The sequence below is a fragment of the Mercenaria mercenaria genome, chromosome 11 (assembly GCF_021730395.1).
Source record: "Mercenaria mercenaria strain notata chromosome 11, MADL_Memer_1, whole genome shotgun sequence".
Taxonomy (NCBI): domain Eukaryota; kingdom Metazoa; phylum Mollusca; class Bivalvia; order Venerida; family Veneridae; genus Mercenaria; species Mercenaria mercenaria.
Genome location: NC_069371.1, coordinates 11,810,618 through 11,827,440, shown reverse-complemented (window position 1 = coordinate 11,827,440; position 16,823 = coordinate 11,810,618). Strand labels below are relative to the sequence as shown.

The 16,823-nt window shown below is 34.5% G+C and overlaps 1 protein-coding gene across 3 annotated transcripts in view; it reads right to left on the bottom strand.

Annotated features, from left to right (window-relative positions):
- The window catches only part of LOC123532215 (ligand-gated ion channel 4-like), a 265,041-nt gene that overhangs the window by 205,329 nt on the left and 42,889 nt on the right, over nt 1-16,823 (bottom strand). The window lies entirely within an intron of this gene.

The following is a 16,823-nucleotide window of genomic DNA, read 5'->3' as shown; positions in this document are numbered from 1 at the left end:
GATTAATAACCCTAACACCTCTTTGATACAAGGAAAATGAAATGCAACGATAAAGCCATTTGGCCTTCAAGTGTGACCTAGACATTGGATAAAGTTCGATTGGTTATAAGCTTAGCAAGTCGTCTCTGACGCTAGTTTTATGGCAATCCCTCCTTTGGTTAGGAAGATATTGAGCGAACACAATTTAAAGTCATATGACCTTTGGCTGCCATGTGTTAAGCTATTTCATCTTGGTCCTAGTGCCCCGGGTTTGCGCTATGCAAGTCAACGTGATGAGGGTAACAACTGATGCTGGTTTTATTAAAATCCTTCCTTTGGTTAGGAAGATATTGAGCGAACACAATTTAAAGTCACATGACCTTTGGCTGCCACGTGTGTTAAGCTATTTCATCTTTGACCTCGAAGTGTAAACAAGATCTTGATCCAAGTGACCCGGGTTTGCGCTATGCTGTCGACTTGATGACAGTAGCAATTGATGCTGGTTTTATGTAAAACTTCCCTGTTGATAAGAAGATATGTTAAGCTATTTAACCTTTAACCTCCAAGTGTTACCTTGAATTTGGACCTAGTGACCTTGGCTGAGCTTTTCGAGTCATTTTTGTGTAGTACAATTGAAGCTTGGTTAATGCGCTCTGTGCGTCGTCTAGTTGAGGTCTACAAATGATGCGTGTATTTTGAAAATCTTCCTAGCGATTGTGAAGAGTACATGCGGACGGACGAACGGACGGACGGATGGACCAGCGGACTGGCTTGAATCCAATATAGCTTCCAAATGATTTTAAATGTTTACTATTGTGGACAATAAATTAGTCAGTTTTATTAGTCTTGGTAGAGCATCTTCGCGCCTGGCAAGTACTTTAAATATGTACAAGATGGGAATGAAAAGGTAGGTAATGTCTTTTTTTTTTTTTTTTTTTCATTTTACAGTAGAAATCTGAATTGGCACATTTTTGCGAGCGTTTGTTCGGGTAGGATTTCAATAGATATCTGTCGTGGCAAAAGATTTCAACAGTTTTACATGCAAAGAGTAATAGGTCTGCATCGTTTGAAAATAAAATGAAAAACGTCTTTTCGTGCATTACCTTTCCTGCTTTCAGCTATTTTTGGCCGAACATGTCATACTAGATTTTACTACTTTCTAACAGTAGAAGATTTAAACCAACGTTTTGTAGACAATCTTGTCATATTATTTAAATTTTCATTTTATATTTTGGTCAGTCAGTACCCTTTCAGAATTTTTAATGCAGCCCTAACTATTTATTACTCGAAACAGATTTATGAGCTGTTTTGAAAAATAGAATGTTGTATAGCACCTCCCAGCGTACAAGTATGTTGGTATATTTATCCATTATCCGCTAACTATTAAAAAATGAACAAGTGATTGTTGTTAAAGTGAAACAACAAACACCTATAGAAAGGAAAAGACGTCATAGCCATGTTTTAATCACACCACGAAGTTTCACAGAGGCTGACCTTATGACATACTGTCAGTTAGTTTATAAGTTATGGAAGAGTTTTGCATCTTGTACCAAATTATTCAACTACCTGGCAGGTACATTGCAGGAAGCAGCAATGTGGCAATGATATCAACTGATAAGAAGAATGTTCCCAGAGAACGAAAATGCGTTCAAATTATTTGGATTGATATCTGTATCAACTTGTTCCAGAACCACATTACATCGGAGCGTGTGTTGTTGTTCTGTTCAAGCGGACTAAGTAGTGCACTGTATTTGCAATTTCAAGGCAGTCTGGCTAACAAGAAAATGAAACGTGCTGGCAGAGTATTTTCACTTATCTTTGTTCGTACTCTTTGTAACGTCTCTGACAACATTAAATGCGGTTGTGTTGACAATGTCATTTTAAAGCGGTATAATAAGAGTGGTGTTCAAGTAATTATTTAACACTTTAAAATACAAATTTCTAAGAAGCATGCCGCCCTTGTCATTAGGATAACCTGATACATTATACATAAGTGTGTGTCGCAACACAATTAGAACGAGTATAGAACAGTATCAGTTGTAATAACATCACTATCTGTAATCAGTGTGTGTGTGTGTGTGTGTGTGTGCGTGTGCGTGTGTGTGTGTGTGTGTATAATATCTACTTCATTACAATTTCTATATTCTCAATTATGAACAGATGTTACATACATACATCAGCACCTGTATTCAAAGGGACAGGTGGTACATGTGTTGTCACAACGTATTTGATATTGCTAATGAAAATTGTCAAGCAGTATGCCTAATTACTCGTTTAGATGTATCCCAAAGATTCAGCTGATATACCAGCGGTTCCAAACCTGAAACCTCGCAATACTAGTTGTTTTCTTTAATTTTCACAACTTTCGTTGTTATATATTATTCTTAGTCTGAGTCTGAACTTGAATCTTTATCACTATGTCGACATTGAAGCAAAATAGATTTTTCAACTACAATCCAATACGTCCCACATAACAAAAGTTTCTAAAAATCAGTGTTGGTGATTGTCTCACAGCCGAAAAAATAATATATCTGCTTTATCAGTGAAAACTACTTTTGAGTATTAGTATACCTCTAACTAACAAATCGCCCGAAAACAACGCATTCATTTAGACCAAATGGTATTTGCAAATAAAAGATAATGCATGATGTTTTGACTGGACATCCCTAGGTACGCTCACTACTATGCATGTGATTGATCTGAGTATTTTCTATATTGGACACTTTGCTTAATTAAGACCACTGGTATTAACATCACGAGAAAGACGGGTAAACAATGATTTATGACACGCCTTAGAAAATAGACAATGAGCAGTTGTTTAAAACTAATGAAAAATATTAGACACATAGAATTATAAAAAGACGGTGCAACAAATTGATATGTTTGTCATTTACGAGCATTGTTGAAATAAGATAATGACATAACACCTGCTGTTATATATTATGTATATGTCGCATTTAAATGCATTACTAGGGATAAATAGAGATGCATGCAACTGTTAAAAAAAATAAATTTCAAATGATAACAGGCCACACGTATCTAACAAACAGGTAGGAAAATTAACGATACGGAAACTATTTTATCTTCGCGGCAGATAGTATGCCGTTTGGGAGAATATAATGAAATAACATTTCAACAAAAACATTCCCTTTGGAAAACGTTTAGTAGATTTAATCTGAAGAAGACCCCTATTATAGCATACGGTTGCTATGGCAGAGAATATCGAGTAAAGGTAAGTGTATAAAATATACTTTAGCATAGTTTAAGAAATAATTTATAGCAAAAGAGTGTTTTAACACTATTTATGCACGATGGGCGGTTATACGTCGGACGCATTAGTTGCACTCGAGTGAAATTATTTGTACGACGTTTTACCGACCGAGTGTTTAGTGTTAAAACAAGTTATATTAGGCATACAGACATTAAAAAGAAAAATGGCGCGAAAAAAAATGGTAGTCGCATAATGGCGGATACAAATAATCCTCGGTTTTTTTGCACTGTAGAGCTACTTTCCTTATTTTCTTTTTATTTTTTTTTTGCTAAAATCACATGACAGATCTATGCTTGACATGTAGGTAGCATTTTCATAATGAAATAACAACATTACATTTTTTTTCATGGAAACTTAGATCATACACCACCAGTATAACTAAGGGGCTCATTTTTAGCTGATTTTGCAGTTTGTGTGTTTGACAGAAATTATTTTTCTTGCATCAAACATGACCCCCACTTTTCTTTTGATTTTTAGTTAGTACTGACAATATTCTTCAAGAAAATATAGGTTACAGACATTTAGAATGGGTCCTGATGTGTGCTGCGGTCATTGGAATTAGATCAATTTTATATAGCATAAAGAACAACAAGTATATCTAGTGTGTTATAACCTGTAAGATGACATTGGTAAAAATTGAAATCTGGCCAGATGATGGTGGAAATGGGCTACTTTGATTAGAATTTGATAGAAAATGACAAATTTATTGCAACTTCGTTTAAAATGAGGATAAAACCCAAAAATATCACATTTTCACTGTTTTGAGTGCATTTTATTTTCAAAAACTGCATATTTATAGCCAACTGATTGCTATTTTCTGGCCATCAGAAGTATAAGTGAACATGTTTAACAGTTTTAATGTGTAATTTGCATGCAGATCAGAGCAGAAACTGTCAAAATAGGGCAAAACAAGGCTGCATTTAGGGTAACTGCTTTAAAATTACGTTCGCGACAGCTATTTTTGACAAAATCTGACGCTTTGTCTTATGGTACTGAAAATGCCTTAACAACTTGGAAACTGTTGATATCAAGCTAAAACCTTGTATTTTTTCATGCACGTGGGTTTCTTGTACATTTCAAATGAAACTGGCACAGTGTCAGAGAAAAAAGTTTTTCTTAAAGGCATACAGACACTAAACAGAAAAATGGCGCGAAAAAAATGGTAGTCGCATAATGGCGGATACAAATAGCCCTCAGTTTTTTTTTTTGCTCTGTAGAGCTATTTTCCTTATTGTCTTATGCATTTGTTTTGCTAAAATCACATGACAGATCTATGCTTGACATGTAGGTAGCATTTTCATAATGAAATAACAACATTACAATTTTTTTCATGGAAACTTAGATCATACACCACCAGTATAATTTGGGGTCTCATTTTTTAGCTGATTTTGCAGTTTGTGTGTTTGACTGAAATTATTTTTCTTGCATCAAACATGGCCCCCACTTTTCTTTTGATTTTTAGTTAGTACTGACAATATTCTTCAAGAAAATGTAGGTTACAGACATTTAGAATGGGTCCTGATGTGTGCTGCGGCCATTGGAATTAGATCAATTTTATAAAGAATAAAGAACAACATCTATTTAGTGTGTTATAACCTTAACGTGACGTCATTCTAGCGTAAGAGTGTTTTGACAGAGAAAAACATATTAGAAGAAAATTTAAAGCATGATAATGAATTCATTTACATAAGAGAATTGGTTTAAAGTCATACTGGTTACAAATGTCACATGTAGACTGTTCAGAAATGGTAAAGGATTCAATACATTCCCGTTTAATGTATCGTCTTTATCAACAAGACATTGGATTCAAACCAGTGATAATCCAAAATTCAGCTGTTTAAAAATATAGACAAAAATGTATAACAAATTCAACGTTTTTGGGGCGAAGGATGATGTTTGCTATTACTGTACGCACGAACGAAATGAAAAGTAGGACTGCAAATTTGTTTGGATCATATGTAGCTGAATGAAATAATGCATTATTTTATATAGAATATTGTAGTATGTGAAATTTGTACAGAAATACTGTTTAGATTCAGTTCATTTTACTTATCAAAATGTAAATTCCTTATAAACAGACGCACAATACTTTTTACAATCAAATAGTAATCAATCTCGTCTTAGTAGCACAGGTAACTCCTTCAACATCGTTTAACTAGAAACAGTCTGCAAAACGTCGATTGGTTGAGTGCAATGCGACAACTATTCAATACACATTATATTTTACTTTAAAGGTAAAAGGTAAAGAAAAATTTTATTTACCGTCGCTTTGTGAAACTATGAATATAAGCTCTGTAGAGCTTTTGCGTGACCATATCTTGAGAAAAGTTAAAACCAATTATACCTTATCCAAAGCAATGTGCCGGTACCCATTTACCGCTGGGTCGACTAAGGAAATCGTAATAAAGTGACATGCCCAAGGACACACCGCAATGAGAGTAGCCAGTAATCGAACCCGGGGCCTTCACCTCCGTAGGAAAGCGTCATAGCCCTCTCGACCAACGTGCCCACTTAATACTTTGAGAGTAGCAGGAATTTGGGAAGAAAGGACATGACCTTACTCAGATTGTCCTATATTGTAAATATAACATTTCTATAAATTTTAGCAAGACCTTATTGAACACACTTTTAAGAGCTTAATTCATTATCATTTAGAAATATGACAATTTATCAAACATAATTTCGAGCAGGAGAATAAATAAAACTAAAATTTTAATCATCATTTATCATTATCTGTCAATGTGCTATGTTGTGAATGTGAAGGTCAATTAACTTAGTTGCTATATAAAATTGTAGTTTCTTTGACACCAAGTACGACAACTACCCCTTTCAGTTTGGGACTTCGAAATGCAAGAATAGATTATAGCGACGGGCTAGTAGGATCAAATGAAACAATGTTCCTTATTATGCACCCGCAGTCACAATGTCTGCGTAATAAATTGCTAACTATGTAACAAAGAAGAGTAAGGCTGAAAATATAAAAGTTGCTTTCATGGACAACATTAGTAGCATTCTGTGAAATAATTACTCTGAACATTTGAGCTGAAATCTGAAATAAGGACATGTCAGATACTATTGTCAGTACACACAAGCACGAGATTGTCGACAACTTTAGTTAACTTGCATAAGGCAGTGCAGAGCATTTCAGCACGTTTGACAAATTACGTCTTCCTCGACAGACTTTATCGAGGTTGCAAATGAATTGAGGAGTATTGGTTCGAGACTCGGGTATTGAGACAAAAACTATTGGAAGGTTCCAGTATATCAAAGATCTTTCTGGTCAGCCTTATTTATCTTGACTGGGAAATTTTTAGGAAAGTGATAGAAACCCCCGACACCCATATGTGACCGACCTAATGGGCAACCTTTTTTAGTATGTTCAAGGGTGTATCGACGATGCAGGAATGCACATTATAGCCCTAATCTATTTGTGAACAGATGGGTTGATCAAGCTATTTGAATGTTTTGCTGTAAACAAGGTATCGAAAGCCTCCATTTATACCCAGAAATATAATACAAACAGTTTGTTTGTGGGGAAGATGTGGGAAAAATGCATTAAAGCTTGATTCCCCGGTAAGCGCGAGCTTTTATGGTTAGTTTTGTTTGACAAGACAGTTTTAAATTTCTTACTTTGGACTGCTAACTGAAGTACAAATGGTAAATAGATAATATTTGTCGTCTTAAAACTAGTAATTCAAATTGGTATTAAAATTGGGTTTCGAATTGTACCTGTGCTCATTAGAAAAATCCTCAAGTACTCACTTTTAAATTTTAATTTTAATTTCAGTAAATGTCCAGAAAATAGATATTAGAGCACATTTTTCTTGTAGAAATTATAGATTTGCTCTTAATTTATAGCCCGTTACACTCAGCCACGTTTCCACCACATCGTAAAAACTAGCAGGACGCAGTAAGAACGTGTACAATTTTAGAAGAAATACAGTAAACTCCGATAAGAACATGATAATTAATAATTATGGTCTCCATGATTGTAGAGAACGCAGTCGAATTTTGGACATGTTCAAAACAAATGTAGTGAGAACGCGGTTAATCAGGAAGCAGGAAGGACGTAGTAATGATGTAACTAAAACTAGTAGGACATGTACAAGCGTGGTGCGGACGGGAAAGGCTGCATGGTGTGCTCACTGCGCTGTCATTGGGTTATCATTGCGTTCTTGCTATGTCAATGGAGGTTTTTACTACAAATTATCTACGCTTGTGTGCTATGACCATGCTACGTGCATGCCAAATTGTAGTTTACCGCATAAGGTTATTAAGGGCGTTTTTTTCGGTTTTAAAACATCTTTGTCCGTTTGCAGTAGGTTCTACCATGATTGGTTCAGATCTTTAAATTAAGTATGAATACTGGATCCAATTCCCCAAACACTTCGTTTTCAATCGCAAAAGGGTATCGAACATCATCAGGAATTGCCAAAATTATCTGGACTCGGCAGCACTGGCAGCTTGGTAGTGGACTTTTGGACCTCCGTATATCCTTCACACTGCTTTTGCTTATTCCACCACAGTCTCTCTATAAGACTGCTCTTTTTTCTTCATTGGGGCATTGGGGTGGGGTGGGGGGGGGGGTCGTCGTTTATTGTAATTTATGGTTGTTTAGTGTAGATGCGGACACAATTATGTCAATATAGCTTGCAGAAGGAATAAAAAAGGGCGCATGGCTTAGTATTTATAAGAAGTCGACGAATGCAGTGAAAAGGTGATAAGCATTTTGGTTTTAAAAAATGGTAAGCGAGAGGTGCAATCTGACTGATCATACTAAGAATGTATAAGAAAAACACGGACGTGAAGAACGCGCGTGGTAAGAAAATTAGTGTAAGCGTGTTAGACACCGTGAGAACCTGGAAGGATGTTAAAAGCGCGCAGTAGAACTTTAGAACTGCACATTTTTCGAGTTTGATCCCCGTCCCCACCGCGTCAAAATTTTCAGGAAGCAGTATGATCTTCATGGTCTTTGCCTAAGAGTGATCAGGGCATTAGTTACTGTACATTATATGCTTATGACATTAAACTATAAAAACATTGTTATGGCACAATGTGCTACAATTTGACAAAAACAGAATATTACAGGGACATGCAAATGTAAATCTGATGACACTGATCAACCGGCAATGACTTTTTCCCAAAGAAATCATGATGATCTGACAGGCCAGGGATGTTCACATGGTCTATCACACTAACATAATTAATGAATTATATAGTTTTATTAAGTGTCATTAGTTCTCTTAGTGTAAATAAAATTGAAATGAATACAGCAACACTTACAAATTCTGAGTCACGAAAACTAATGACAAAGTGAAACACGTCATTTATTCACTAATACAAATTACAGACTAAAACTTCGTTTGCTCAAACTCTGATAATTCGAACACCATTCTTCAATTAATCTATCGTCGGGTCCCAAACAAATTCCTTTATAATATATTTTTCGATCACTCATACTACCGATAATTCGAATAAATTTAGTCGGTCCTGATGGGTTCCAGTTACCGAAGTTCGAATGTATTTATAATTAATTAATTTACAATTGTTGTAAAGTTCTGCACAGGACTGTTGCCATTTTAAACATTCTTGATATGCCAGTTACCATTATATACTTAATTTTGATTCATATAAATGCATTATGACTTTTCTTCTGCTTAGTAACACATTTTATCCAAGGGAGACAACTTTTTTCATTTTTATTGGAACAGCAGTATTTTTGTTAATATAATATGTTTGGATTTATTCAGGCAGGTGGTTTTAGCTTATTATACTGATGACTGTAAGTGTCAATAGAAATTTTATATATAATATTATGTATTTTTGAAAATATATACATATACGGCGGCCATCTTGGATTTGTCGGCCATATTGGATTTTTCGGAGTGGGTCTCATGCTCATTTTTAGTATTTTGCCCTAAAGTAGTTATGTACCAAGTTTCATGCTTTTCCCATTTTCTGAAGTATTTTTACACCATTTTACTGTACTAATAGGCATGCTCGCTATAAAGTTCCATACCAAGCAAGCTAATGTCAAGCAGAACATAAGATAGAATCCGAAATTCTCTTATACATGACATTAGCATCATAATTAACTTTTTCTGCAAAATCAACAAGCACGTCTTAAACATTGATATGGATATCCTCCCAGATGAACAATAACTTATAACAGACCGGAATCTAATGTGTATTTAAGTACAAAATAATAAAACAATTTTGTTAATAATTAAAAAAGCTTTCATATAAATTATATTTTACAGCTACTGTATATTAAACATATACTGGTACTGCATGAAGTTCGAAGACTAATCTTTATTTTACTTATTACATATCACAAATGAAAGTGCATGCTGAATATCAAAATGATGAGAAAACTAAGAACTATAATATTGCAAGTTTTTAATCTTTCAGCAAGAACTAAGGCATTCTGCTGAAAAGAAATACTTGCGACATATAAAAAATATGGCATATGAAAACAATATTACGGAAAACTGAGTAAAATAGTAAATTACTTTAGCAGATATGTTTTGAAAACACGAGATAATAATCTGAGGTGAACTTACCGACTTAAATATAATCGTATATACTGCCTCAGTAGTTGGCTATCAACAACAGAGCTGAAAAGGTCGCTTAAACAGTATCATTTTCATACAACGTGTAAAACATTACACTAATACAACGTGTAAAACATTACATTTATACTCAGTTTGCTTTTTTTTTTCAAGTACCTATGTAAACCGAAATATCGCCCAAAATCTATGACTTTAAAGTGGTTGCCCAACTGTTTAAACAGAGCGAGATGATTTGTGCTGCTGCGAAATTATTTTATTTCTTTGGCAAGAAATTTCAAAAACATATAATTTCGATAACTTTTATTTGTGAAGATAAAATGCATGGCAAATTTATTTGCTTGTTGGGTATCTATTTCGAGGATGGACAATACAACCGAAAAATCCTAGTAGCATGTTGTGTTTTATCCTATGTTGTTGCTCCAACAGACCTCGGTGATTTATTTCTTACTACAGTTATTATTTTACATGTTTAAAAATCTTTTTCGAGTCTTATCAACCTCTATTAAGACACAAGTACGGGAACTAAGATACAGGTTTTGTTTGTTTGTTTGTTTTGGGTTTAACGCCTTATTTTATTTATGTAACGGTGGGCAAGTTAACCTAACCGATGTTCCTGGATTCTGTACCAGTACAAACCTGTTACCTGTTCTCCGCAAATAACTGCCCACTTCCTCAGATGAATCAGAGGTGGAAGACGAATTATTTCAGACACAATGTCTCACGGAGAACATACGCATCGCTCGAGGATCGAACTCACGACCCTAATACCGTGTTCAGACTACGTTTTTAATCCTGTATTAACTTGGGTTTATATTTTAAACTCGTTTGCGTCCACACTTTATGTGGTTTAAACCGTGAATTATGTAAAGGTCAAGTGGTTTCTGTAATGTAGCATTAAAACTACCTTGGGAGGTGGTTTTAATACCATATTAAAAAGTAATACTACATTATTTTACAAGTGTGAACGCAAATGTGAGTTATAACTGGTTTTACAATCCCAAATCCACAGATCTTACCTTTTGGCGGAAGAATACCATGTGTTTCTCTTTCGTATCAAAGAATGTGATGCTGTGGCTGGCAAAAGTAATTGGAATGTTGATGAAACAAAAACATTAAATTGCGATATGGAGTCATGCTGATGCTCAAAATGTACTATAGATGGAATTAACAGAAATTCTTAGATGAACACAGAAGTTTAAACATAGATGACTCCTTCTTGTTTCTGTTAGTCTCCTTCTTTGTTACCTTTTTTGCTTATTGCAAAATATTTGTTAACTTCCAACATTGCATGTATATATTTAAACCACATTTCTTTGCCTAGTGTGGACGCAAACTAGATTATATTTTGATGAGTTTTAAATGTCAAATACCAATTATAGCCAATTAGTGCCTGATAAAAATAAAACCGATCTGCTAGTGTGAACACGGTATTAGATCTGTAGATCTACGATCTGCGCTCTACCTGCGCTCTACCTATTGAGCTAAGTGGGCGGGCTAGATACATGTAGATTAAGAATTGGTTTGTGTTATTTTTATACTAAAAGGACTATAAATGAAACATAATTTATTGATAAATCAGCATTATTAATCATATCAGCTTTGTATCGGGAAATATGCACGAGTTCTTCAGGTTATAACACACTAAATAGTTGTTGTTCTTTATTCTATATAAAATTGACCTATTTCCAATGACCGCAGCACACATCAGGACCCATTTTAAATTTCTGTAACTTACATTTTCTTGAAGAATATTGTCAGTGCTAACTAAAAATTAAAAGAAAAGTGGGGGTCATGTTTGATGCAAGAAAAATAATTTCAGTCAAACACACAAACTGCAAAATCAGCTAAAAAATGAGACCCCAAATTATACTGGTGGTGTATGATCTAAGTTTCCATGAAAAATTTTGTCATGGTGTTATTTCATGATCAAGATGCTATCTTCATGTCAAGCATAGATCTGTCATGTGATTTTACCAAAAAAAAAAATGCAAAGAAAATAAGGAAAATAGCTCTACACAGCGAAAAAACTGAGGACTATTTGTATCCGCCATTATGCGACTACCATTTTTTTCGCGCCATTTTTCTATTTAGTGTCTGTATGCCTATAAGAAAAACTTTTTTCTCTGACAGTGTGCCAATTTCATTTGAAATGTACAAGAAACCCAAATGCATGAAGAAATACAAGGTTTTAGCTTGATATCAACTGTTTCCAAGTTTCTATGGCATTTTCAGTACCATAAGACAAAGCATCAGATTTTGTCAAAAACAGCTGTGGCGACATAATGTTAAAGCAGTTACCCTAAATTCAGCCTTGTTTTGCCCTGTTTTGACATTTTCTACTCTGATCTGCATGCAAATTACACATTTAAACTGTTATATATCTTCACTTTTACCTCTGATGGACAGAAAATAGCAGTCAGTAGCCTATAAATATGCAGTTCTTGAAAAAAATACACCCAAAACAGTGAAAATGTGATATTTTTGGGTTTTATCCTCATTTTCAACAAAATTGCAATTTATTTGTCATTTTCTATCAAATTCTAATCAAACTAGCCCATTTCCACCATTATCTGGCCGGAAACGTCAATATTTTTCCATACACTGACGCCTGAATTTCATATCGGGTGCGTGACGTAATTCAGTGTTTGTTCTTGCACTATTTTTTTCTATTTAGTTCAGTATTGTCAGTCCTATTCAGGCTATTGAACAAATTTATGATATTTACATTATATTTATACGTGTAGATGTGTATGTAATAAAAAGGTTATTATCTTTGCATCGGGAAATATGCACTCGTTCTTCAGCGGAAGAATATTGCGCTCCTAAAGTCGCGCAATATTTCCACTGAGAACTCGTGCATATTTCCCGATACAAAGCTAATAACCTATAATTATGGTATGTTTTGCTTTCCTGTGAGTTTTTTTGTAATATTTCGCTCATCTCCATTAATGATACTTTTTACTGCAGTGCGTGATATGCAAATTAAAGTAAATACCTAGAGACCATAAGAAGTTAAAAGACATATTTTGAATGTTTTTTGATTAGATTTAAATTTATCACATGTAATTAATACGAGTACTGAGTTTATTTAAATCTTTAGATAAAAAAATGCCCGAAAGAGCCTCGCATTAATTTATTCAACTCCAGTATGTAAAACCCTGTATTTGAAATAATCATTTGAATACCGTAATATTGAACATCGATATAAACGGGATAACATAGCCTGGGAATCCAGTCTGACAATTTCTAACCTTTTATTTACCTGCAAATTGACATGATAATATCAGAAACTCGATGAGTGCCAATTAACACTTATTAGCGCAAATTAAGTGGCATCTTTAATGCATAAATATTAGGTATAATTTCTTCTGACAAAGCACAAATATTATCAACGGCTTCCCAGGCTAGGGATTACATTACAACCAATGCAATCAAAGTATATGTATAATAGCCACGGCATATAGTTTGCAAGTCCGGAATTCTCATCTATCTTTTATCTCCTTTACTAGCATCGATTGCTCTGAGGCGGTGCCCTACTGTGTTTGTTCTTCTTGTTTTGCACTGGTTGTATTTTTTTAGGTGTTTTATGCTTTATAGATATTCTTCCAGTCAAATGAGCCATTCATTCTGTTCTTGAAAAAAAAGTTCATAATTATATGTTTCACAGTTAAATACAACACAAATGGCGTTTACTGTGATGTATTAATCATTGACTCTTTTTACACTTCTAGTATGGAACGGCCCTACACTATGGTAAAAAGCTCAAAGGTAAATGAAAAGAGGTAGACACAAAAACATATTTCATAGTATTTTTGCAACTTATTCTGCGATGTATTAATTTCTGAGAGTGTCATTTGTTACTTAATTAGGTGCCATCATAGTGATGATAGCGTGACTGATATATATTCTATGAACAACCCGTCCGCTTGACTCAATAGATGACCAAATATATACGGCGATCCTCGGGCGAGGCGTAAGTTCTCCGAGACGGTTTGATAAAAGACCTTTTGTCTGAAATCATTTTTCCTCCTCCGATACATGTAGGGAAGTTTAAAACGTCTTCATGGCCTCGAACGGCTTAGATTAAGAGATAATGCATTAAAGACTAAAAATGTTTCCTCTGCACTGACTTGCTGTCTAATGAACTCATCAACAAAGTAGAATCTTTCCGTCTCACAGTTTTTCATCTGAACAAATAACAGCTGATCAAACAACTGTCATAAACATGATAAAACATTTTTGTTTTGTAAAGCATTTTCTTTTTTGTCATTCCTATGATTCGTTTCAAAGGCATATCCCATGACAGTAGCAAATAAAGTGTCAGTTTCGCAGATAATTGTTTCACAGTTGTCACAGTGTTTAATGAAATGATCTCAGTGTATTCCCATCATTGTGTTTTCCTTTTTCATTTTACACATTATCAAAATGTGCATAACGATAGTAGTAACTACTGATGTACCTAAACTAAAATTATATGGTACTTAGCAAGCCTACAGAGACCAAAATGGTTTTATGATATTTTAGCGAATCAAAAGTTGAAATGAAAGTGTTATATGGCATGCCATATTTAATAACGGCTATTGGAACAACGGACATTCTACCGGCCCGACACGTACGCTTCCCATTCATTCGTTCGGTAAAAATCACGTATTTCGACTCGTCTGCTATTATTTTGCTCAGACCAATAATATTTCTATATAAGTTATTAACTGTCAAAACAATAGCCTTTTAGTGCTGCAGTCGTAAAATGTATCCATGCACATAGGCTGTTACAGTTTCTGGTCCTTTGGTATCACAGAGTCTAAAATATGAGTCAAATTTGCCGATGCTAGGCGGCGGGGTGAGTTAGGGTTGTTCTACATTTAATCAGCTTACATGAACAGGCTCAATCAAATAATTTTTGCTAATTAATTGTTTTGGTATGTCATGTGTTTCCCAATGACCTTCTTATTTATTTCCTTATTATGTTGAAAAGTGCAGTATATCATGCACAGGGATCTAGTGCCACTGATATTCTATATGGTCCGTGTAAACTACCATTTTGTCTTTTACTATAATTCCAAAATAAGCATGCGATTTACTCCAGCCAGTAAGCTATATCAACATTTTAACGATAATTTTTTTGGTGATTTTTTGTTCTTTAGTTGATACTACTTTTCGCATAAAACATAATTGAAAACATAACATGCAATCTCATATATACATGGCATGTGAAAATATAATTACAAAAACTGAGTCAAGAAAACACACGAATTACTTTTGCAGAAATTTTGTGTAAACATAAAGTACATTTCTGAGGTGAACTGTACCAAGCAGCACTACCTGAATCAAGTCACAGTAGGGGACTATCAACAACAGCGATACACGAGTTGCTTGTAAGATGTAATTTAGATATCATGTGAAATAATACTTGCCTTTTATGATAATTTAGGCTGATATTTATCTTCAAACAAAAGATCTGTTTGTTGAAGTATCAATACCATCCGATTAATTTTCGATACTCAGACGCTCCTGAAGATTCTCAAGTGTGCGCGAAACGTTTTTTAAAGGAAGCAATTTCTTTCTCAGCATATGAGCGATATGACAGGAAGTGTGTTTGCTTAAAAGCAATTTGATGGTTTTTTGTTTAACAGTTTTGAGTAGTGAGAGGTACTAGTCGCAGAAATTGTTCCAAAAATGGCGAACCCACTGCAATAAAGTTAATAACATTTTCACGGTACACGTAATAGAATCCCATCTATAAACAAAACGTTAATTTCCAAGAAATGCATAAAAACAAGAAAATTCAGTGCATCCCCTGTTGTTGAATAAATTGTTTCGTGGATATTTTGAAAACTATTTTATCTCTACATATATTATTGATTTTCCAGTGGTCCTTATGAAAGTTGCGCATGCACCACATCCCTATAGTGATCAACAGGTGTATAAAGTTTCATAATGACCGATTATTTACTTAGATAAGTAAATATTCCTAAATTACTAGATGAATGGGGATAATACAACATGATGCAAATAATGATTCTTTATATATAATTATAAGCATTTTCGATTCCGGAAGTACGCACGCAAGGACACACGCACGCACGCACGCACGATTGGACGAACAGACGGACGTACAACACCGAATTTACATTCCTTCACCTTCGGCGCGAGATAATAAGGACTAAGTTCTGAAATACTTAACGACTGAAAGATATAAAATATGATACTTTCAATTTTCAAAATAGTGATTAGTTAAAAGCAGAGATTTTGTAAGTTGTGACAATTATGTTTCATTACACGAAGTCTTGCTGGATAGATTTGTTTGTGTGGTGCGGGTTTAGTGCTGTTTTTGTACGTTGTTGAGGGAAGTTTACCTAACTAGAGATCCTGTATTCTGTTCCAGTACTAACCTGTTCTCCGCAAGTAACTGCCAACTTCATGACATGAATCAGAAGTGGAGATCAAATGATGGCAGACACAGTGTATCTACCCATTGTCACAGAGAACATACGCCTTGTCTGGGGATCGAACTCAAGACCTTGCGATCCATAGATTTGCACTCCCTTACTTGATAGAAGAGTCTAGGTTATCTATTAAAAGAGTCAGCTTTCCTGTAATAACCAGAATTAGTCAAACTAAATATACCTTTGTTTGTTTGGTCAAGTTTAAGACTGAATGGAATTGTAATGATTACATTCATTTTTAATGCTAGCTGGCATTAAGACATAATGTGAAAGTTAACTGATTTTCCCAAATTATTATGAATTACATAACGCTCACATACCTTCTCTTTTTATAACTTTGTTTCCAAATGAATTGTTTAAATCGGTCATGTTAAATATCGGTCATTTGAAGTTTAATTAATGTCTGAAAAGTGACTGGACAGACTGCTCATTATATGGCTTTTGTGAAACACGTTTTACAACAGAAATAATTTCTGATATTAATAAAAGGTTTATATTCCAAACGTTTTTGTGCGATTCGTTTGTATTTTACGACACATTCGCTTCCGTTCGCTA